Source organism: Amblyraja radiata, chromosome 12 (genome assembly GCF_010909765.2).
Source record: "Amblyraja radiata isolate CabotCenter1 chromosome 12, sAmbRad1.1.pri, whole genome shotgun sequence".
NCBI lineage: Eukaryota > Metazoa > Chordata > Chondrichthyes > Rajiformes > Rajidae > Amblyraja > Amblyraja radiata.
In genome coordinates, this window is record NC_045967.1 from 22,161,223 (window position 1) to 22,185,645 (window position 24,423).

Below are 24,423 nucleotides of genomic sequence, written 5' to 3' on the forward strand. Positions count from 1 at the left end.
CCCCTTCCCCCCCATCCATCTCCCCCCACTCCCCCTCTCTCTCCCCCCTCCCCTCTCTACCCCCTCCTCTCTCTCCTCTCTGTCCCCTCCTCTCTCTCCCTTCCCCCCCTCCCCCCCCCCCCCGTGTGTGTGGGGGGTGGTTAGTGTGTGTGTGACGCCGCATCCCCCCCCCCCCCGCGTTGAGGGGGCAGGACCCCTTGGTCTAGTATTCTTTAATAACTAAATAAAATAAAATAATAAGCTCTAACAGGAGCAGGGAAAGAATGCGCCGTGTAACAAATCTAATGGACTTAGAGTACATACCTTCCTTCATTGATTCATAAATTACCTGCTTGCTGAAAACAGCATCTTCTGTGTTCCTTTGAAAGCTGGTATTAATCCTTTTGAAATGCAAAAAGAATTTAAGGAATCATCTTCCTCTAATGCGAGCCAAGTATCATGATGCTGAGTAAAGGATTGCCTTTTGTGCCGGTCATTTAATAAATCAGTTGAATTACTTGACGGATTGTTAAAGGAATGGGAAAAGAAGTACTTGTTTTAAGTGGCACCTTTCAGTACCACCTGACATCTCAAAGTGCTTTTCAGTTGATGAGGTACTTAAGGCAGTTTTTGCCATGATGTGGGAAGCACAGTGGCTTGCTTCCACACACCAACACCCTGCGAACAGTGGTGAGGTAAATGACCAGCAAACTGGATTTTTCGTGAAGGTATAAGGGATTGCATATGCTGGAATATTGAGCAAAAAAATAAACCTCTGGAGATTTTCCTCCACAGATGCTACTGGACACATCGAGTTCCTCTCACAGTTTATTTTTATTTTGATGATTTTAGGGATCAATTTGATTCAAGACATCAGAGGGAGAGCTCTTTGCCTTGGTCTTTTAACATCTATCTGGGCAGCAAATTAAAATCCCAATTGAACGACTTCACTTATGAAAATGCAGCACTTTTACTTCATTAGCCCATTTTTTCATAATTGTCTTTCTGTCCTTGATAAAACTAGAAGCAGCAACCTTTTAACACAGGGCCAAATTCTGTGCAAATCTGCATTGCTGCATGGAGCCAATCCTTTGGAAATAGAAATGGTCCATTAAAATTTGAGATGGCCCATTTTAAATTTAATTTAATGGTACAATGGAGGTTTTATTGTCACATGTGCTAAGTGCAAACGCAAAGTGAAATTATTTTTCTTACAAGGAGTCCAGTAGTGTATTGCTATACCTACGCATATTCTCTGATCAGCAAACTGTACAGAAATATTCTACTAATACTGCATGCACCATTTTCAAAGTCCAGTCCACGCTCTAGGTATTATGAGTGGTGCCCGATCCAGGCAAGCCCCAGGCTGCTACGGGCCTTCAGCCATTACTATCCCTTGATCGTGCGGGTCAGCCTGCGAACCGTCGTTCCTTTCAACGCTCGTCCACCTATATTCCCCGGAGGAGCCTCCCACAGCTGACCTTGAGGGCATGGTAGGCCAGACCACGGTTCCCTCTCCTCTCCTACTGGTCTCGCTCCTTATTCATCGCGTCTGTCATCATTGTCGGTTCCATCCTCCCTGGTTTTTCTGGGTGTGTTTTTTTTGGATTGGTCATCTGACATTATCTACCAGTCTTAAACTTGGTCAGAGACACAAAATGCTGGAGTAACTCAGCGGGACAGGCAGCATCTCTGAAGAGAAGGAATGGGTGACGTTTCGGGTCAAGACACTTCTTTGGCCAGTGTGTTTAGGATGTGCATTGCTGCAGTGAATGGTGATGTAATGTTGCAAATGAAATCTTTCTCATAATTTAAAAAAAAATAGAATCTAATTCTGACTAATAACTAACAACTTTGTGAGTTACCCAACCACTGCTATATGAGGAGGATCTGCATTTCAAAAACAGAGTCAATCTTGAGGAGGTAATTTAAAAAATAAACAGTTTTTATTGAGAACACAAGGGACTGCAGATGCTGTTTTACAAAAAGAGACACAAAGTGCTGGAATAACTCAGCGGGTCAGGCATCATCTCTGGATAATCGGGAAAGGTGATGTTTCGGGTCAGGACCCATCAGAAAAGACATGTGGAAGTCATTTGTTCTTGCCTCCTCTGGGACTTTCATTCCTGAAATATGGGTGTTGTTGGAAATTGCAGATCATTGCAGGTCCCTAAGTTTTACTTGAACAAGTGGTGGTGAAGTAGCAGACCTGTTGTGTTGCTATCCTTATAGTGAAGATGCTCTCACAATCCTGTTAAAAAATCTTAGTGATCAAGCTAACAGTGAGCTGCACTGGGTTCTGAAAGTAGGTAAACCAAGTAATAACAGGGCTACCGGATTACTGTTAAAAGAGTCTTGTCACATGGCTGCTTCTGTCAAAAGAAAAGTCATAAAAATAAATCACTTTCGTGTTGTGCATTGAGTCAGGTCACTGGTGTAACCTCTGCAACTTGTCCCATTATTTCTCTGTGCTTGTTAGTCCCAGGAACAGAGGATAATTATGACTGGACTCTGCACCATCCTGCTGTTTACTCCCAATGTTATATTTATTTTTGTATTTATCATTACTCTCTGTGTACTGTTTACTTTGGCAGCTTCATTTGAACAATGAATTTGGTTGCACCCTAGATTATGTAGCAGTAAACTAATCTGAATCTGGCCTGAAGTTGATCGTTTATGCAGCAAATTCTCAGTCTTGATCAGACATCAGGTGTGAGACACAGTCAACTGCAGATGGAATCTTGAGTGAAATACAAAGTGCAAGAGTAACTCAGCGGGTCAAGCAGCATCTGTGGAAGGATGATTCTCCTTCTTCAGACTGATTGTAGTAGAGGGGAGAAAGCTGGAAAAGAGGTGTGGGTGGGACAAAGCCTGGGAATTGTAAGATGGACATAGGTGAAGCGAGCTTTGATTAGCTAATGGGTGGACAAAGATTAGAGATGAAAAGGAGATGGGGTATCAGAAGAGTTAAAATGTACTGTAAAGCCAGAGAAGGGATATAGGTGGAAAGGAATGGTGTTGGAGGGGGGGGGGGGGAGGAGTGGGATGGTGGAAGAAATACATTTGCACGGGGGGTGGAGCACAGAAAAGAGTGGGGAAAGGGTGGGTGTTACTTAAATTTGGAGAAATCAATGTTCCTAACATTGGGTTTTAAGCTACACCATATGAGGTGCGGTTCCTCTATTTTCGTGTGGTCTCATTCTGGTAATGGAGGAAGCTTAAGACAAAAGGTCAGTATGGGAATGGGAAGGGAAGTTGCAATGGTTAGCAGCCGGGAAATTCCGCTGGCCACAGTGGACCAAGCGCAGGTGTTTGGCGAAATGGTCACCTAGTCTATGTTTAGTCATAGTCATAGAGTGATGCAGTGTGGAAACACCTCCTTCAGCAGTACTTATCTAACTGTTTCTTTAAAATTGGGATAGTCCCAGCCTCAACTACCTTGTCTGCCAGCTTGTTCCATACACCCCTCGTCCTCCTGCGCACCAAGGAATAGAGTCCTAGCCTACTCAACCTCATCCTACAGCTCAGACCTTCTTTTCCTGGCAACATTCCCATAAATATTCTCTGTACCCTTTCCAGCTTGACAACATCTTTCTGATAACATGGTGCCCAGAACTGAACACAATACTCTAAATGCAGTCTCACCAACGTCTTATACAACTGCAACATGACCTCGACTTTGGTGTCGCTGATGTAAAGGAGGCCAAGTTAGGAGCACTGAATGCAGTAAATGAGGTTAGAAGAGGTGCGTGTGAACCACAGTCTCACTTGGAAAGGCTGCTGGGGTGCTTGGATGGAGGTGAGCGAGGAGATGAAGGGACCTGATCGGACTTGATTGGGGATCTGGCGATTTCTGCATGGTGTGAAAGAAGACGAGAGGGACTGTATTGCTGGTGTTGTCGTCAGAATAAACTTTTAAGACTTTTGTTAAAAAAGTTGTTATTTTGCGTGTGTCTAGTCAGTGAATGCATATCTAGTACGTGGGATGGTTGAAGCCCGAGATGAACAAAGCTGCAAAATTATGACAGAATGTTAAATACTTTCGATTCCACTATTGGTTCACATCAGATCATACTAAGATCAGCTTTAGGGCTCTGACATATAATCAATCAGGACAAGTATTTTGGTTGCTGTTGTTTTACCACAGCTGACTGCACAGATTGATGAAGACAAAGTGCAGCTTATTGAGAGAACCCATGTTTTCAAGAGCAAGTGAAGAATGAGAAGGACTGTAAAGTGTCAGCACTAACCGGTTTAAAATGTTCAATTGTGCTGCATAAATACTGCAATTACTGGCAATAAAATGTTGCCTTGCTAACTGCGTAATTTCTCACCCCCCACCCCCACCCCCCCCCCCCCCCCAACCCATCCCCCACCTTGTACTTATCTTTTCCATTGTTATACTTTCATGGCGAACTGACGTGTCATCTTTGCCTGAGAGCAGAGTGCATGCCTGGAAAGTAAAATTTCAAGTGTGTGGGAAGGAACTGCAGATGCTGGTTTAAATTGAAGATAGACACAAAAAGCTGAAGTAACTCAGTGGGACAGGCAGCATATCTGGGGAGAAGGAATTGGTGATGTTTCAGGTCAGAACCTTGAAGGGTCTCGAGCCGAAACGACCCCATTCCTCCTCTCCAGCTTTTGGTGCCTATCTTAAGTAATTTTTCAAATTCTGGTTTAATCCACTTTGTCTCTCCAAACAAAGACTTCCAAGCAGTTCCCAGTGAAAATTACTGCTCAATAATTGGGATTGTGAATCCTACAACTTGCCCAGGCCTAATAATAGGGACATAGATAATAGGTGCAGGAGTAGGCCATTCGGCCCTTCGGGCCAGCACTGCCATTCAATGTGATCATGGCTAATCATCCACAATCAGTACCCGCTTCTGCCTTCTCCCCACACCTCTTGATTCCACTAGCCCTAAGAGCTCAATCTAACTATCTTCTGAATGCATCCAGTGAATCGGCCTCCACTGCCTTCTGAGGCAGAGATTTCAACAAATTCACAACTCTCTGTGTGAAAAAGTTTTTCCTCATATCAGTTCTAAATGGCCTACCCCTTATTCTTAAACTGTGGCCCCTGGTTCTGGACTCCCCCAACATCGGGAACATGTTTCCTGCATTTAGCATGACCAATCCCTTAATAATCTTATTTTTCTATAAGATGCCCTCTCATCCTTCTAAGTTCATACTTCGTCTTTCTTCCCCGTATTGCCTTTTTAGTTATCTTCTTTTCATCTTTAGAAGTTGCCCAATCCTCTGGCTTCTCGCTCATCTTGGCTATGTTAAATGTCTTCTCTTTTATTTTTATATTGTCCTTGACTTCCCTTGTCAGTCACGATCACCACTTACTCCCCTTAGAACCTTTATTCCTCTTTGGAATGAAATGATCCTGCATCTTCAGGATTATTCCCAGAAACACCTGCCATTGCTGTTCTACCGTCATCCCTGCTAGGGTCCCTTTCCAGTCAACTTTGGCCAGCTCCTCCCTCATGTCAACATAGTCCACTTTGTTCAACTGCAATACTGACACTTCCGATTTTACCTTTTCCCTCTCAAATTGCAGACTAAAAATTATCATATTATGGTCACTACCTCCTAATGGTTCCTTTACTTTGAGTTCCCTTATCGAATCCGGTTCATTACACAACACTAAATCCAGAATTGCCTTCTCCCTGGTAGGCTCCAGCACAAGCTGCTCTAAGAATCCATCATGGAGGCACTCCATAAACTCCCTTTCTTGGGGTCCAGTACCAACCTTATTTTCCCAGTCTACCTGCATGTTGAAATCTCCCATAACCACCATAGCATTACCTTTGTTACATGCTAATTTCAACTCGTAATGCAACTTGCACCCTATCTCCAGGCTACTGTTTGTGGGCCTGTGGATAACTTCCATTAGGGTAATCTTACCCTTACAATTTCTCAGTTCTATCCACAATGACTCTACATCTTCTGATTCTGTCATCCCTCGCAAGGGATTGAATTTCATTCCTTACCAACAGTGCCACCCCACCCCCTCTGCCCACCTGTCTGCCTTTTCGATAGGACATATACCCCTGAATATTCAGTTCCCAGCTCCGAACCTCTTGCACCCGTGTCTCTGTAATTCCCACAACATCATACTTACCAATTTCGAACTGAGCCTCAACCTCATCCACTTTATTTCTTATACTTCGCGCATTCATGTAAAGCACTTTTAATTCGGTATTCACCTACCCTCCCACACCGGTTCCTATTTCACCTGACCTTAATCTCTTATCCCTTCTTGAACTTTCCGTCCCATTAATTTGGGTGTCTTTCGTAACTTTTCCTATACTCTCTTCCCCTTTAACTCCATCCTTATACTCCCAATTTGTCAACCCCTCCCCCCCCCCCCCCCCCGCTATTTTGTTTAAATCCACCCGTGTAGCACTAGCAAACCTGCCTGCCAGAATGTTGCCTGCCAAACCTGCCTGCCCTCCAGTTAAGGTGTAAGGTCACCCCTACCCCAGAATAGGTCCCAGTGGTCTATAAATCTAAATCCCTGCTCCTCTGCCACACATTCAGATCCCCTATCTCCCTGTTTCTGCCCTCTCCAGCATGAGGTACTGGAAGCAATCCAGAGATAACCACCCTTGAAGTCCTGCTTTTCAGCCATCTTCCTAACTCTAAACTCACGTTGCAGAACTTCTTCTTCTTCCCGCGTCATTTGTGCCCACATGCACCACCTCTTCCGGCTGCTCACCCTCCCTCTTAAGGATGTTCTGAAGTCGTTCCGAGACATCTTGAACTCTGGCACCAGGGAGGCAACAGACCATCCTCGAGTCTCGCCTGCCGCCACAGAATCTCCTGTCTGACAATGGACAATGGAGTCACCCACCACTATGGCTCTGCCCGACGTCGGTCTCGCCGGTCGAGTCTCTTCGCTTGGATGGGAACCACCGACCTCTCCATCACTCGGACTGGAAGCGTTGTCTACCACGACAGCTCCCAAGAGGGTGTACCTGTTTTCATTTGGTACAGCCACCGGGGTCTCCTGCACTCCACGGTTACTCCTCTTTCTCATTGTCACCCACGTTCGCTCTTCCGGTATCCTCAGTGTGACAACCTCACTGTAGGTCCTGTCCAGGAAACCCTCGTTTTCCCGGATATCCCTGAGGTCATCCAGCTGCTGCTCCAGTTCACCAACTGTTTATTCAGGAGCTGCACCTGGAGACAATTTCTGCAGGTGTAGTTGTCAGAAGCACACTGTACCAACTTGCCTGCCATTTCTTCAGTGGACAAAAAAATCACAAATTTCGAATCAAGTGTCTCCTCCTTGCCTCAGACTCCTCGCCGAAGACTCATGAGCCAAAGACTCACACTTGACTCACCAAGGACTCTCGAGCCAAAGACTTGGGGAGTGCTCCCCTGTCACACATGCCATCTTTCACAAGAGTCACTAAGTTAAAGGTGTGAAAGATCCAATGGTAATATTGCAAGTAAAATAAGCTCTCCTGGTACTGTTCGTCATTACCCTTCAGTCAGCACCATTAATGTAAATGATATGTTTACATCTCATTACTAATTATAAATGCTTACTGTGCAATAATAGGCTCGTGAATTTCCACACCTCACAAGAAATACTGCACTTCAGAAGTACTTAACTATAATATATTTATGATATCCTGAGTTAATGAAGATCTGGTATAAATGCGCTTGATTTACTTTCTTTGGTCTCTTTAATTTCTACAGGTTGTATATATTTTATAGGAAATTAGGCAGGTGGCTATCTAAAACCTATTTTCCCTTCTAAATAAGGGATATTTTTGGATAAGGTTGTCTAGGTTGTCTAAATTTTGGATACGGTTGTCTAGGTTGAGTACAATTTAGGCTGTGGGGGTAGTTTTGAGTAACAGGTTATGATTGTGCATTGTTGTATCTCACCAATAGTATAACTGATAACTGAGACATAATGTACTTCTGATGCCCTCTGTCAAACTCTAGCTTGAGGTATAGAATGGATGAATATATCTGTGTGCCCAGTACTGGAAGTAGGACAATTATAGGCATGAATCCTCTAATATATGAATTTTTGAGGCACATTTTCTGGATAAAATATTTTCTCAATAATTTGTACCTGAGCAAATAGTGTTACTCATATATTTATGTGATAATATAGGATTGTACAAGACAGGAAAGACAATTGTAGAGCAGCTAGCTTGCTCTATTGCAGAACAATATTTCCTGTGATTAATTTCCTGCACATCTGGCGTCGAACTCAAACCCCTTTAAGATTTAGACCACAATGTGGGCTGATACTTCAGTGTCGTTCACCAAAAAAAGGCTCTTGACAGTAAACATCACCCATGCCTTCTCTCCAGAGATGCTGCCTGCCCTGCTGGGTTATTTCAGCATTTTCTGTCTATCTTCGGTGTAAACCAACATCTGTAGTTCCTTCCTACACAAAGAATAGTCTTGTTGGAGGTGTCATTTTTTTTAAAGGGAGAAATTAAACCCACACCTCATCTGCTTCTTGGAATGGAATAAAGTGCCCTTTGGTATTTCTTGAAGACATGCAGGGTGTTCTCCCAGCTTACACGTGTCACATCGCTGACATTGACAAAACACATTCACTAATTGACCCCTCTCCGTGCTATTTGGAGTACGTGCTGTATGTAGATTGGCTACAACATTTTACTGCAAAGTGAATAAGAGCATTGGCAGAAAATCCTATATGTTTATTGTTTTGGGATTTCTTGAGGACAGGAAAGGAGCTTTAAGATTGCAAATTTCCATACTGTATCTTTTATCTCACTAGATTTGAACTTAGATTTTTTTCTCCCTCTGACTTTCTTTTGGTGTTACCATAAGTCTTTCCCAGCAATTGCAGCCTATTTTGCACATTCACCTCCCTCTGTGTAAAGTAATTACATATAAATGGTTATTTCATGTTCTGTCTTTGGACAAATATTTCCTGTAGAGTGAGTAATTGTGCCAGTAAAATAGCTCTGCATCCATAAAGTCCAATTTAAAAAAAATGCAAATTGTATAATTACGGGTGGGCTATCTAAGAACTGAGTTTTTTTCCTGGAAATCGGTTCTTCTACATAGAGATCTGGATATTAAACTTTGAGAACTTACAGAAAACTACCATTTGGTTATTGGGTGAAACTGACTGCATATTTATGATTGGAAAATAGTGATTGGTGAAGTTGTCAATGAGTGTTGCAGGTAACTTTGAGAAATCTGTCACAATTTACAGTCTTCAGTAGAGACAATGAGATCGCAGGTCGACATGCATCCAACCATAGACACTAATTGTAACCTTCTGCCAAAATCCTACTTTCAGGTTTTCCCCCTTTCTCTGCATTTGATTGTTTAACAACACATTGGATGGTTTATTAGTGCTCTGACATTGTTCAGGTGCATGTCATTAATTTATGTCATTATTTGAAGAGGACCTACACTATCTTTATTCGTGGTGTTGTAAATAATTGTAAGGAGGGAAGTTTAAGTTGCATGAAAACCCACAGCGAATCTCTAGGTCAGCTAATTCTTTCCCGTTTCATTATACGGTACATCTCGTAAGAATGCACAGCATGTTATTCAAACAAGACACTTCACCAAGTAACTGCCTGTAGTTGTTTTTTCATTAGAGATATATCATCTAAAATTTATTGTGTTAGACAATGGTCACGGCTCTATTCTTCTGTCAAAAATGATGTATAGTGTAGTTTTTTGATCTCAATGTATTTAACCTAACAAGAAGCAATAGCAAGAAGCAAGAAGCAATTTTTTTAGACGCAAAAATAGCAGATGTTGGAATCTTGAGCAGATAACAAAATGTTGGAAGAATAGGGCAGCACGGTGGTGCAGTGAGAGAACTGTTGCCTTACAGCGCCAGAGACCCGGGTTCGATCCTGACTATGGGTGCTGTCTGTACAGAGTTTGTACGTTCTCCCCTTGACCACGTGGGATTTCCCCGGGTGCTCCGGTTTCTTCCCACATACTAAAGACGTGCTGGTTTGTAGGTTAATTGGCTTCTGTCAATTGCCCCTAGTGTGCAGGGTGCGAATGTGAGAGAACATAGAACTAGTGTACGGGTAATCTCTGTTTATTTCATCTTTATTACTATCTGTTGTACTCCCGTATTGTACGCTCTTCAATAGCACCCAAACCAAAGTGTTTCACTGCTTCCCGGTATACATGGTAATAATGAACCAATATCAATACCTTGCTGCCTTCCCTTCCCTTCCCTGTTGCAGGATGTACTGTACAGGCACATCCCTTGCCTGTTGTAGATATTGGAGAGTTCTGTAAAGTTTCTGCTCTCCTGCTGGTGTGGATTTTGCCCAGCAATCTCAGGCTGCCTTTATTTGCATGGCATTCCTGGATTTTCTGGCACATGTCTATGAAATGCTCAAATTTGGTGTATGGTAGGTTGCACCGTGACTGGGGAGGGAGGTGGAGGTGCGACTTGTCCAGGGTGGGGACCGACTCCTCAGGTTGGGGAAGGAAACTAATTACAGAAGCAGTGTAGGCGCCGGCGTTGACGGTCAGCAATAATGCAAAATGTGTCGGAAGGAACTGCAGATGCGAGCTTAAACTGAAAGGTTGTCACAAAAAAGCCTAAGCAGCTCAGCAGGTCAGGCAGCATCTCTGGAGAAAGGGAAGTGAAGTGTTGGAGATGGTCCAAGTGAATTTGAGTGCAGGATGGAAATTGGTAGTGAAGTTAATGGTCCATGAGTTCTGCATAGGCGCAGGAGGTAGCCCTGATGCAGTCATCAATGTAGCTGAGATAGAGTTGGGGGATACAGCCAGTGTACGCCTGGAACACTGATGTTTACCGTACCTTACAAAGAGGCAGGCATAGCTGGGGCCCATGCGAGTGCCCATGGCTACGCCATGAAGAAGGGTCTCGACCCGAAACGTCACTTATTCCTTATCTCCAGAGATGGTGCCTGACTCGCTGAGTTACTCCAGCGCTTTGTATCCACATTCAGCAATAGTGCAAGCTGTTCGTTGATCGGTGGCCGGGAGCTCTCTGTCCCGTTTGTAATGTCCACAGTAGGGGAACACAGCACATCGAGTGCCTATCTCACCTTTCAGTGGACTAACATTGATCGTTTTGGTATCCTTCGGTACCAATTGTAAAAAGATGAAAATTGATCATGTGTGATGGCGCAAATTTATTAGCAGTATTGATCATTCCACTAATAGATTATTTTTGATACCTTTCTGAGAAGCAACTTGCCTGATGAATGTTACTATAGCAATGGAATAGATTTCTCCATGACAAAACTTGCCCTTAATCTGTTTAAAGAAAAAAATTGAAAATACTCAAAGCTTGTTAGGCAGCAGATATAGAGAGAGCAGTCGTAAGGAGGTGCAGAGGCTGGTTTCTTGAGCAAAACAAATGTGCTGGAGGTACTCTGCGGATTTCTCCCACATTGCAAAGACATGCAGGTTTGTAGGTTAATTGACTTCTGCAAATTGTCCCGAGTACGATTAGAACTAGCATGTACGGGTGATTGCTGGTTGGTGCGGACTTGGTGGGCCTGTTTGCACTCTGTCTCTCTAAACATTTATGCCGACCAAGATGCCCCTTCAACTCTAGTTCCATTTGCTGGGTTTGACCCATATTCCTTTTAACCTTTTTTTATCTCTAAACTAATCCATATACTTATCCTTTTTAAAAATGTTTTTTATAGTACCTCTCAACTACCTCCTCTGGCAGCTTGTTGTATATATCTACAAAACTCTGTGAAAAAGTTGCCCTTCAGGTTCCTACTAAATCTTTCCTCTCTCACCCACCGTATGTCCTTTGTTCCTCTACTCTGTGTAAAAACACACGTTGTGCTTTCACCCCTACAATATACAAGATGGATCCCAGGAATTAGAAGGTTAACCTATGATGAGCGTTGTCGGCACTGGGCCCGTACTCACTGAAGTATAGAAGAATGAGATGGGACCTCATTGAAACATACAGAATAGTGAAAGGTTTGGATAGAGTGGATGTGGAGAGGATGTCTCCACTCCAGTGGGAAAGTCTTGGACAAGAGGTCATAGCCACAGAATTAAAGGATGTTCATTTAGGAAGGAGATGAGGAAACATTTATTTAGTGGTGGTGGTGAATCTGTGGAATTATTTGCCACAGAAGGCTGTGGAGGCCAAGTCAGTGGATACTTTTAAGGCAGAGATAGATAGATTCTTGATTAGTACAGGTGTCAGAGGTTATGGGGGAGAAGGCAGGAGAATGGGGTTAGGAGGGAAAGATAGATCAGCCAGATTGAATGGCAGACTTGATGGGCTGAATGGCCTAATTCTACTCCTATCACTTATGACCTTATGACATGACTATGCTTCTCATGATTTTATACACCTCTATAAAATCACCCTCAGCAGCCTCCTCCCCAGAGCCCAGGCTCTCAGGTTCTGGCAACATTCTTCTAAACCTTCTGTACACTCTTTCCAGCTTTAAGGCACATTTCCTTCAGCAGGATGACCAAAACGGAACAGAAAACTCCAAGCCTCACTATCGTCTAGTACAACTATAACATAACATCCCAACTTCTAAACTCAACACCCTGACTGATGAAAGCCAGTGTGCCAAAACATTTCTCACCACCCTGTACACCTGTGATGCCATATTCAGGGAATTATATACTTGTGCTCCAATGTTCCACTGGAGTTGGGTTCTGGAGCGTCATCTGGGTATACTCCTGACGTTGGGACTAGGAGGGTGGTCTGGGTGCGCTCCTGGTTTTGGGACAAGGAACGCGATGTGGATGTGATCCTGGAGTAGGGACTAGGAGCGTGGGCTGTGTGTGATCCTGGAGTCGGGATGGGAGCGAGGTCTGGATGTGTTCCTGGCATTGGGACTAGGAGCGTGGGCTGGGTGTGTTCCTGGCATCGAGACTAGGAACGTGGGTTGGGTGTGCTCCTGGAGTTAGGATCCAGAGTACAAGCCAGGTGTGCTCCTAGTGTGCTCATGGTGTTGGGGGTCAAGAGTGTGTGGCTGGGGGTGGAGTGTGAGGTCCAGAATGAAAGCCGTGCGTGCTACTGCAGTTGAGACTGATCCAGAGTGTGGTCCAGGTGTATGGATAGGCCTGCGGCCTATAACATCCTGATGGCGCGGAGCTTCTAGCCGCGGGCGGGGAGTGGACTTACTATCTGGAGCCTGGGATCCCTCGCCGGAGAAGAGCTCCGACCACCGGCCTGCGGCAGATAACATCCTGAAGCCGCGGACTCCTGTAGGAAAGTGCCGATTCGGGCACTCCAAGCCGCGGAATGTGTCGACCGTTCATGGCCCCGACCACGGGTGAACAAGGAAGGAGGACTGGCAGAACTTTGTGCCTTCCACTACAGTGAAGAATGCTGTGGTGGATGTTTGTGTTAAATTTTTATTGTGTATTGTGTGTTCTTTTTAAGTGTATCGCTGCTGGCAAATTCATTTAACTACACCTTCAGGTGTATGTGATGAATAAATTGACTTTAACTGACTTTGACTTTGAAGGGACCTGCGTGTGGTGAGCTTGTATGTTGCAGTTTATTTTGAAATTCAAAACGTCAGTGGATCTGTGGAGGGGTCGGCCATTGGAAGACATTCAGTCAGCCTTCGTAGTATCTATTTTTTTTCTGCTGGAAATCTGTACCCCTGCCTCATGAATAATAAGACAGCATACTGCCATTGAGCTAAGGCACATATGTGTAGGTCAGTTCTTACTGCCTCTCCTGCAGTAAGATGAGCTGAAATTAGCTATTATGGGTCAGATGAAGTAGAAGGAGCTTTGGATTTTTATAGTTTGGTCGTACATTTATCCATTCACCCCTTGTGGGAAATTTGTGTAGAAAATTAATCAGATTCTTTGAAAATATTATTTATTTGTGATTGAATGCCCAGTTTAGCAAGTGTGTGTGTGTGTGTGTGTGTGTGTGTGTGTGTGTGTGTGTGTGTGTGTGTGTGTGTGTGTGTGTGTGTGTGTGTGTGTGTGTGTGTGTGTGTGTGTGTGTGTGTGTGTGTGTGTGTGTGTGTGTGTGTGTGTGTCTCTCTCTCTCTCTCTCTCTCTCTCGAGAGAGAGAGAGAGAGAGGAGTTAGAGAGGATTACATTTCCCTTTAGAGGTTGAGAATTTGAAGTAGGGTAGACCATTGAAATTCTGACAACAATGCATTCCCAGTACCATTGAACTGAAGTGAACATGCTACAGATGAGCCTCTATTACTCTTCACCACTGTGGCAGAGAAGGTAACTGTAAACGTGACATGATTTGAAGTATCCATTTATTGATATGCACAAAGGGCTGTATATGGAGCTGATGGTGCTGGATAATCTCCGAAAGGCAGCTTGTCTCGTTCAGCAGACCTGCTGACTGGGCAGGAACGCAGGATTCAACTTGATGGTATTGTAACAGGATTTTCATTGTACCATCTGTGGTTTACTTGACTAACACCAGTAATACTGCAGTACAAGATGAATAATGAAACGTGCAATCCCCATTTAGAACAATTAATTAGTTGTCGAAGTATATGTTCTTAACCTCGAGGAAAAGGACAAGGATGGGGAAAATGCAGTCAGAGATTGAATTGTTGATAGTTTAATGCATCGCTTGTGTTTTCATTAAGACGTATTAATCAATGTTAAGACTCCAATGAAACAAACTTGAAGATACAATGATTGAAATCTGTAATCCGCCCTTATCTTCACCCAGCTCTGTTTCCACATGTCATGCGTAAAGGTTCACAAGTTGGCATCAAATTTGGAGAAATAGGATTGGATTCATTGTCTACTATCTGGAAGGTGCTGTTGGGACAGTGAAGATGGCAGCTATGGCTTTTGAAATGCCCTGTATAAGGTCATCGAGCTGCCAGTGAAGAATTGGCACTTTGACAAAGCACCAGAAGGAATTTGCCATCTGTGGTGTCATTCTTCAATAGGAGCTGCCCTTTCCAAAAATCAGAGAGGAAATGAATGCACATTCTGGTTTTCATGATTAAACTGCGACGTTATGAATTTGGTGAGAATTGAATATGCGAGAATAATTACAGGGCACAAATTAAATTTAGTAATTCAGATAATGAATTGAAAGATTAATGCTTGGACCATTTTATTGCTGTTGTACAAGCCCTTCAGTTGTAACAACTAAAGTATGAAACACAGTGGCCAATGTTAATTCTGTTTCTCACAAAAAACATCTTTTTTTTTGAGGAGTGCCCCTCACTCGTTGCTTGTGTGTGACGATTAAACCAAAGTTGAATGATCTTCTCTTTCCTTGATAAACCAAAGTTATCGTCCAAATGTGCAGTGAGTGGAAGTTTTATTGTTTCTATAGCCAATGTGAATAAAATAGTTTGGCTTACATAATGATTTACACAATCATAAGTTCTCATTGTTTAAAGTAGATATGAACAGTGTCAAAGACATTCAGGTATTAATTCCCATCTCTCAAGCTTGCGCATCTGGCTTCCATTACTATTTGCAAAATGTTCTTACTTATACTGCACAGTGACGCAGCGGGAGAGTTGCTGCTTTACAGCTTGCAGCGCCTGAGACCCGGGTTTGATCCCGACTACGGGTGCTGTCTGTACGGAGTTTGTACGTTCTCCCCATGACCGCGTGGGTTTTCTCAGAGATCTTCAGTTTCCTCCCACACTCCAAAGGCGTACAGGTATGTAGGTTAATTGGCTTGGCGTATGTGTAAATTGTCCCTTGTAATAGGACAATGTTAATGTGCGGGGATCGCTGGTAGGTGCGGACTCGGTGGGCCGAAGGGCCTGTTTTTGCGCAGTATCTCTAAACAAAAATTTAAAAAAAGTAGTAGTTACTTTTCTTTGAAACTATTTGCAGGAAAATCTTAAATAGGGATATTTGTTTTAATTTGGAACCCATTCCACTTCCTTCATCAGAAATTGAATAATCTCCTAGTCCTAACTCTCAGTGTTCACTAAAATACATCAGGAATACTTGCCATATCAGAGCAGTGATAGTATCTAATATTCTTATAGATTTGATTACTCTAAACTTGGATGCTATAATAGAGGTAATCTGAGTTTTGTAACATAATAGAGAAAATGGTAATTACTGGTCTACTCTTGGTGGTAAGAACAATTTGAGGTGATTATTTTAGAGCATTAGCAATAAATTGTATTAGACTGACCGTAAAGGCTTTTGGCTCATACAGATTCTCCGTGATATTGATGCTTGTAGGTAAAAATAAACCGAGCAATAATACTGTGAGCTGCTATTCTGTCAGCATCATGGCATGTCTACTTGACAGATATAGATTTAAGAAGCTTTTATCGGAATATTTGATATCTGTTTTTGGTTATTACCATGCATCAAAAGCCACCACTGACAAGTTATGAAATTAAATTCAACAAATTTGTTAATGGGTGAAATTTAAAAATTTTCATGCTGATTTTCAAATCTCTCCACAGTCCTGTCTGACTATCTGTGTAACCTTTTCAGCTGTAGAATTTAACCAGCACTCTGAGCGTCACCAGCTCGATCCTTTGCCTCACTCACCGCCTCGTAATTGGCAGTCTTCCTTCTAGTTGCCTAGGGCATAAACTTTTAAATTACTTCTCTAAATCTATCCAGTACTCAATGCTTTTTAAAGATCCTCCTTAAATTCTATAACATTTCCCCTTCTTTTTCAGCCACCTTATCTAACATCTCCTCAGGCTCATATTCAGTTTAGTTATGATTCATTGTTTTAACCTGATCTGTGCTGTGTAACTGTAAGTTATTGTTGTTTGGATATCAGGGAAGCGATGTATGTACGTTTGCCTACTGCACTTTAAAATCGAGGGAGCATGATCTCTGGGTAAAATGGTTCCTGAAAAATTACTCCTGCTCCTTTGTGTTTTTTTACAAGCTAGTGTAATTTGCTTTGAGTTTCCTTCATGAGGTCCACTGATCTTTGGGAATGTTTGCAAACAGAGCTGGTTAACATTGGCCTTCAGGTTTGTATATGCTCAGAAGATTGCACGTGGCATGCAGATTGGGAGCCGATGGAGTCTGAAATTACTTTTGGATACTTGCCAAATGAAAGTTACCTAAGTTGGTCACAGACTCATGGATTTTTCTGGCACAATAAGGAGATCATTTGCACCTTCGTGCCCGTGCTGTCCAAACGATTATTTAGACAGAGCCGGCTTCTGTCCTGTGTCCTGAGGCCATTGTTCTGTAGTTCACGGTTCAACTGCTCCTCCAGCTACCTTTTATGCGTCCATTCCTTTAGGTCATCACTTCACAAACTTTCTTCACTCTTTAAGTGAAAGCAAGTTTCTCAATTTTGATCTCAGCCAATTATTGCATTAATCAGAGCTCAATAATTCTTAGAAATAAGCAACTGCAGATGGTGGTTGATAAAAGAAGACACAAAATGCTGAAGTAACTCAACAGGTCAGGCGGCATCTCTGGAGAACATGGCTAGGAGACGTTTTGGGTCGGGGCCCATCTTCAGACTGATTGTGGAGTGGGGGTGGGGAAGAAAACTGGAAGAGCAGAAGGGAAGGACAAAGCCTGGCAAATAGTAGGCTGACACAGGTATTGCATTTGGTGTTTCCGGTGTGGCCTCCTGTACAACGGTGAGACCAAGCATAGACTTTATGGCCGTTTCGGCAAACACCCGCTTGGTCTGTCGAGATCTTCAGGATCTCCTAGTTGCTGATCATTTTAACTCCTCTTCCTATACCCACACTGACCTTCCTGTCCTGGGCCTCCATTGCTAGAGGGAGGCCACACACAAACTTCGTCTGCCCATCTGCCTATCAAAAAACACTCCTCACACTCCTGTGTTGGCCTAATAACTGCCCGGCTTTGTCCTTCCTCTCTTGTAGCTTTCATTTCCCCCCTTACAATCACTCTGAAGAAGGGCCCCAACCCAAAACATCACATCTGCATGTTCTCCAGAGATGCTATCTGACCCGCTGAGTTACTCCAGCACTTTGTGTCTCCCTCACTAAATATTAACCACTTTGCTGGGGAAATGTGTCCTTCCTTAGTTCTGCATGCTTTAACTCTATTTATGTTGATCCAAGAAAACAACCCAAAGCATTCATTATTAAAATGCTCTCTTTCTCCCAGTTCTGATGGGGGACCTTTGACTTCAAATATTAACTCTTCTTCTCTCTTCACAAATGGTGCCTGACCTGCTGAGTGTTTCCAGCATTTTCTCTTTTTATTTCAGATTTCTAGCATTTGCAGATATCTGATTTTCTTCAAAATAGTTTCAGCTCTGGCATCATCTTTTAAATCTCTTCCACACATCCATAGATAGACTTTTCTAACTGGAACCGTAAATAGGAGCCAGTCTTTGACCTAATTAATATTTTATATCATTCTAACTATATTCCTGCTCGTATTCTATGCTCAACTAGGCAAGTGGCTGCTTGCACTTGTGTGCTTATTATTTTGCTGTCCTGCTTCCTTCAGGGAGCCGTGGGATATTCGTCGAATAGTCCTTTACTCGTCTACAGCTCTTAATATACCATCAATTCATCCTTGACCCTAAAGGACTGAACGGGAACCATAAAAGTGGTTTCCCTCTGCAGATGCATCATGTTGCCATCTCTGGATTTAACTCTGTTTGATTTTGCTGTTTGTCCAGTTCAATGATGTCTTCCTGCAGCCGACAACTTGCACCCTCACCATCAGTCGCATGGTCAAATTTTGTACCATCTGCAAACATTTTAATCCTGACTCAATTCAAGGATATGTACCACAAAAAGCTCGAGGTTATCAGCGAGTTCTGATGAACGCCATTAGGAAGACCTTTCATTTACCAAAAATACTGTGAACCTTTATAGTTTCATTTTTGCCACTGTGCAAATACTGGATCTAACTTGTTTTTTTCAATGAGTCCCATGGGGTTTTATTTATTTTTTAATAGTTTTCCACAAGGAACTTGGTCAAATGTCATGCTACAATTCAAGTATGTTATCCTTATCGATCTTACCGCAACCATCTTAATCAAGTTAGTCATATAATTAATTGTCTTTGTAAGCATATGTTGACTGTCAGATTCAGATTTGTATATTGTCATATACACCAAGATGCAATGAAATTTCATTGTCTGCATGAAACGCAGAGAGTAAACAGGATACATAGTAATTACGAATACAATGGCAAGTGCGAAACAGCTGAGTGGTGGAAAAATTGTAGTGCAATCTGAAGTAGTGCAAAAAATAGTAAAGTGCAATAACAGAATAATCAGTCTGAAGAAGGGCCTCAACCCATTCCTTCTCTCCGGGAATGGTGCCTATCCCGCTGAGTTACTCCAGTATTTTGTGTCTATCTAAATGAAACAGATAGAGGTAAGAGTAACTGTACATAACACCACCTCCAGGAATTAGTTGTGAAAGAGACAACTGACTCAGAAGTCTGATGGCAGTGGAGAAGAAACTCTTAAGACTGGACATCCTTTGATTAACGTTTGTCATGGGTAAACTCAAATTAATACTGTTCATCAGTGTATTTTGTTTTTCCGAGGCAAGACATTCTCCCACTTTAAACAATGGTGCTATATTCACTATTTTCGAATCTTCCAGCACCACATTTTGAACCAAAGAGAACTGAGGAACTTCCTTTAATTCCTTCCTCATTTCTTTTCCATGCCTGGTATCCATTTTAATGCCACCCAGCATATCCCACGTTTACAGGGAATACCGGACCCACTCTGCTGTAGTGTGCCTCACAGGGTTATAGTGTTTCTTCAACACCACTCCCTCCTTAAACACGAGACACAAAGATAATGCCAAAAATATTAAAGAGATGTGCAAACTTTGTGAGATAGCCGAAGGATTTCCTGATCAAGGTAGATGTGGCACAGAAGCTGGAAGGCTGATAATAACTGCGGGCTACAAGATTGAGATTGATTCTCCATTGGAGATGGGGAAAAATAATCAAAAGCGACATCCATTGAAACACGTTCTGTACATTCTAAATGTCTAACTTTCCTAGTTTTCATTAATAACCTGGACTGTTGTTTCATTGTTTCATAATATTGTTTCATGCCTTTTGATGCTAATTCCATAATATATTGACTTTGTAAGATTTGAGATGGTGTGTTGTGCATCCAGAGCCATTTTGATTTTTCATTTGGGGTTGTACTTGCATATAGAGAATGTTAATTTATTTTTTGATTGTGGAAATGTAACCATTTGGGCACGGGTGATGTAGCTACTGGGTGAAGGGAGTATGAAAGGGCAGCAACTGAGGTTCAGTAAAGGAAGAGGAGATAAGCGTTTGCATGCATTGCAAGACAGATTAAGATCTCTTATGAACTTTGGTATCCAAACTACCAGAGCAATTATTCTTTAGTTTTTCTCAGTAATATCTCTGTAAATTAGATTTATTTGATGCTATCTAAAGCTGTGTGGCATTTAAATATTGTTCTCAAGAATGCATGGAAGAAATTGGTTCAATGCATGTGTATATTAAATATTTATTTTAATTATTTGTCGAAGGTTATGCAGAAAATGCAGGAAATACTCAGAAGGTCAGGCCGTACCTGTGGTTTTAGATTTCCAGAGCTGCAGTTTTTTGAATTTTGGTTATTGAAAATTCACTGGGCCTGCTCTTGCTACTACTTGCTACTACTTATGCAACTTTTCAGCAAACTGTCTGCGACCTTCAGGCTCGGGGGCATTAGCCTGAAAAACCGTGAGCTGGATCGACCGTCAGCGCTGAATACACACACACACACACACACAAACACATTGCAAAGGCGGGGGCCAGGGAAAGTGGGGAAGCGTTGTCTGAAATTCACGCGGTGCAAAGCCAAGGTCATACCTGCGATGAGCAGGAATGTTAAAGACGGATGGCACAGAGTACGGTAAGTCCTTTAAAAGAGCGAGGAAGGGAGAGAAGGGGGGGGGAGAAGGAGTGGAGACACTTTTAAGAAGCTAAACAACATTTAATAAGCCAGAGATACACAGCTGTGAAGTTTAGTGGGCATTTAACATTACCGGTCGGTATTCCTTGGTTCTGAAAACTCGTGTTTATGTTTATTTCCCCCCAATGGGCCAATTAAAATGCCCGGTCAGCAAAAGAGATTACCTACGGCTACCTCGACTACCTACAACGGCATGGCAAACCCACTACCACTGCCCTATGAGTTCAAAAGTATCGATTTTCTCCATGCTGATCAATTTTTACTCGCAGAACATTTCTCAGCTTGTTGAAAAATGTTCCTCGACCAAACTGAGGCCGCGAGTAGTAACCACTATGCGGGAACTCCTCTCGACCATGAAGGAGACTTACCAGAGACCATGTGTACCAGACTCTCCTAAACTCGTCAATAAGGTCGCCACAGGCCTTTTAATGACAGTCGTCCCAAACTGTTGCGGGAGAAGTGAGCTTCGTACTTCAAAGTCAGGAAGTCGTGGATCTAGATACAGATTCAGGATGTTACAGGGTCTGAGACCTCATTGATTTCTGTAGGGATAGTAGAATGGCTGATCTGAAGCAAAGGGAAGGCAAGATTTGTTTTCCTGGGCTTGCTTCATTACTTAAATAAATAATTTAAAGTGTTTTAGCTGATTAATTTTCACTTTTTAGGGCTTCAATTATTTGGTCTATTTTCCATGTATCAGGCACCTAAAAGCCGTTACAAAATCCAGTGCAGTATTTGCTGTTTACAAAGCTTAGGCCAAGGCTTTGCCTTCTCTTGACGTGTACAGGGCTGTCTCAGGACGGGCCTTCTACTGTGTACCAGTGGAGGCCTTGTTGCTGCCCAGGCCATGCCACTGGTGTGCAGCACACTAATGGCCAGAAAGATGTGCCTTCTGCATCTGAGCCAGATAACTTCCTGTGCTACATTGTGGAGGGGGGGGGGGGGGGGGGGGGGGGCTACTGTAATCTTGACCAACTCCTTACAGAAATCCCTCGGCCTGTACTCCACTTCCACTGTCACCATGCTTTAACCCATTACCCCCTGAACTCCATCAACACCACTTTTCTTCCTTTAATTTTGATTCTCAAATCTCATAAATTTCTCTGAAATCTCCACTTCTTAAACCCTTTCCTAAATTACAAACCTGTGAATCGGAAAAAAATGCCCCACAGATGAAGAGAATGTCAGTACTGCACTCAGAGGTCTGTATATGTATGGGTGTATGTAGTAAAGGATTCAGTTGTGACTCGTATCCAAATCATATTGTTCCCATGGTATTGAGTGACTAAAATATGTTATTTACTTCGAACAAGTCATCCATCCCCCGAGTTTAATGTTGCCTTCATTTATTGCATTAAAAACAGCGGGTCACTGTCATCAGTGACAAAAGGGCTTAATCTGAGAGGAAAACATCCCATGTAAAATCATCTCCAATAAGAACAGGGGACTGGGTGGGAAAATGGGGTTTTATGTTTCAGTAAATTGCAATAGAGACAGTTTACTAAGAATTGAAACTCTCTATAATGCCGGGTCGCCTGCACTTCTGCTGCAATATATTAGTCTGTGAATGCTCCACCAGCAGTCAGATTCTAAAGAATAATAGAATTTGGTCTTTCATTTCTTCCTCATGATAATACTGCTGAAATGCAAACATAAATAATCAAAAATATATTTCACAATATTAAAATTAAATGCAACCTGCCTGGATCTTTTTAATTCTTGGAATGGTTATTTAAAGGGTTTAACTTCAAACTTAGGAGAATGGCCCTTAATATAGGGTGATTTCACGAAAGGTCACTGGAGCGTAGATCCGCACCCACGTGTCCGAAAATTTTAACTGGGGGACAAGCGTCACTTCCGGTACATGTTAGTGAATGGGAAAACACGCACTTTCACACCCGTTAAAAACATCGAAAACGGCCAGGTTTTGAGCTGCAATTAACTGTGCCAGTCGGGGTGACCGTGAGGCACAGCTACCTAAATTTACAGTAAAAAAAAAAAGATAGAAACTAAGGTAAATACAAGAGGGAGCTGAAGGGGCAAAATAAGCGGAAGTTGATAGCGGACATTTTTCGTGGAGATTTAAAGATCCAAAATATCGGGAATTATCGCATTTGCTCGCTGCATTTCATCAAAAGTAAGGCATTATTGACTTTGTTATCTTTATTCATTTGTTAGATGAAAAGTATTAAAAGTTAGAAATCCTTCAGTAAAATTGCAAAATCGCCCATGGTTCTCGGGTGGGTTTTAACATGCAAAATGAACACGCTTCTGAAGCTCCATTTACCATTTAAATATCCGTGAATCATAAATGCGTCTTGAAATAAATTTTACTCAGATGCAAGCTAAGGAATGGTATAATTGTCAGCTGTTCATTTGACAAAATCAGGACATTTTATTATTAGCCAAAAAATGTCCTGGAAGCACAACTAGACAATAAAAATAAAGAGCTCACTAAAGCTAGACAAGAAGCAGCCCAAATTAAGTTAACACAAGAAAGCCTTTCCAAGGATGACAAAAAGGTTAGGTTCTACACAGGTTTACCAACATTTGCAGTTTTGATGCTGGTCTTCTATTATGTTAAGGACAAGCTCACCAAAAGACAATCACTAACACATTTTCAGCAGTTGCTGATCGTCTTGATGAAGCTGCGACTTGCAGTGCCTCATGAAGATCTTGCATATCGGTTCCTCGTTAGTAATGCCACAGTATCGCGTGTATTCACTAGTGGGATTGATGCCCTTTACGGCATATCCAAGTTAATTATTTGGCCTGAAAGAGATGATCTGTGGAAAACCATGCCCATGCAATTTCGGCGGACATTTGGAAAGCGTGTGGCAGTGATCATAGATTGCTTTGAATTATTTTGTGATAGACCTACGAGTTTAGAGGCGCGCGCACAGACTTGGTCTAACTATAAGCACCATAACACCATCAAATTCTTGATAGGTATTACACCATGTGGTGCTATCTCATTTTATCTGCAGCATGGGGGGGCAGAGGCACAGATAATTTAAATGGTAAATGGAGCTTCAGAAGCGTTTTCATTTTGCATGTTAAAACCCACCCGAGAACCATGGGCGATTTTGCAATTTTACTGAAGGATTCTAACTTTTAATACTTTTCATCTAACATATTAATAAAGATAACAAAGTCAATAATGTCTTACTTTTGATGAAATGCAGCGAGCAAATGCGATAATTCCCGATATTTTGGATCTTTAAATCTCCACGAAAAATGTCCGCTATCAACTTCCGCTTATTTTGCCCCTTGTATTTACCTTAGTTTCTATCTTTTTTTTTTACTGTAAATTTAGGTAGCTGCTCCTCACGGTCACCCCGACTGGCTCAGTAAATTGCAGCTCAAAACCTGGCCGTTTTCGATGTTTTTAACGGGTGTGAAAGTGCGTGTTTTCCCATTCACTAACATGTACCGGAAGTGTCGCTTGTCTCCCAGTTAAAATTTTCGGTCACGTGGATGCGGATCTACGCTCCAGTGACCTTTCGTGAAATCACCCTATATTGACTGAGATGTACAGCGTGCTCGATTTCAGAGTATATCTGAGTCATTTAATTATCGCC

At 42.4% G+C, this 24,423-nt stretch overlaps 1 protein-coding gene and 1 long non-coding RNA gene across 9 annotated transcripts in view; one reads left to right on the forward strand and one right to left on the reverse strand.

Moving 5' to 3' along the window:
• The window catches only part of LOC116979003 (ETS-related transcription factor Elf-1-like), a 250,808-nt gene that overhangs the window by 205,718 nt on the left and 20,667 nt on the right, over positions 1 to 24,423 (forward strand). The window lies entirely within an intron of this gene.
• Positions 18,613 to 23,854, reverse strand: LOC116979004. Its single transcript, XR_004413610.1, has 3 exons — positions 23,767 to 23,854; positions 23,447 to 23,451; positions 18,613 to 18,627 (listed from the first exon to the last, which is right to left on the reverse strand). It is a non-coding gene; the product is annotated as an uncharacterized LOC116979004 (long non-coding RNA).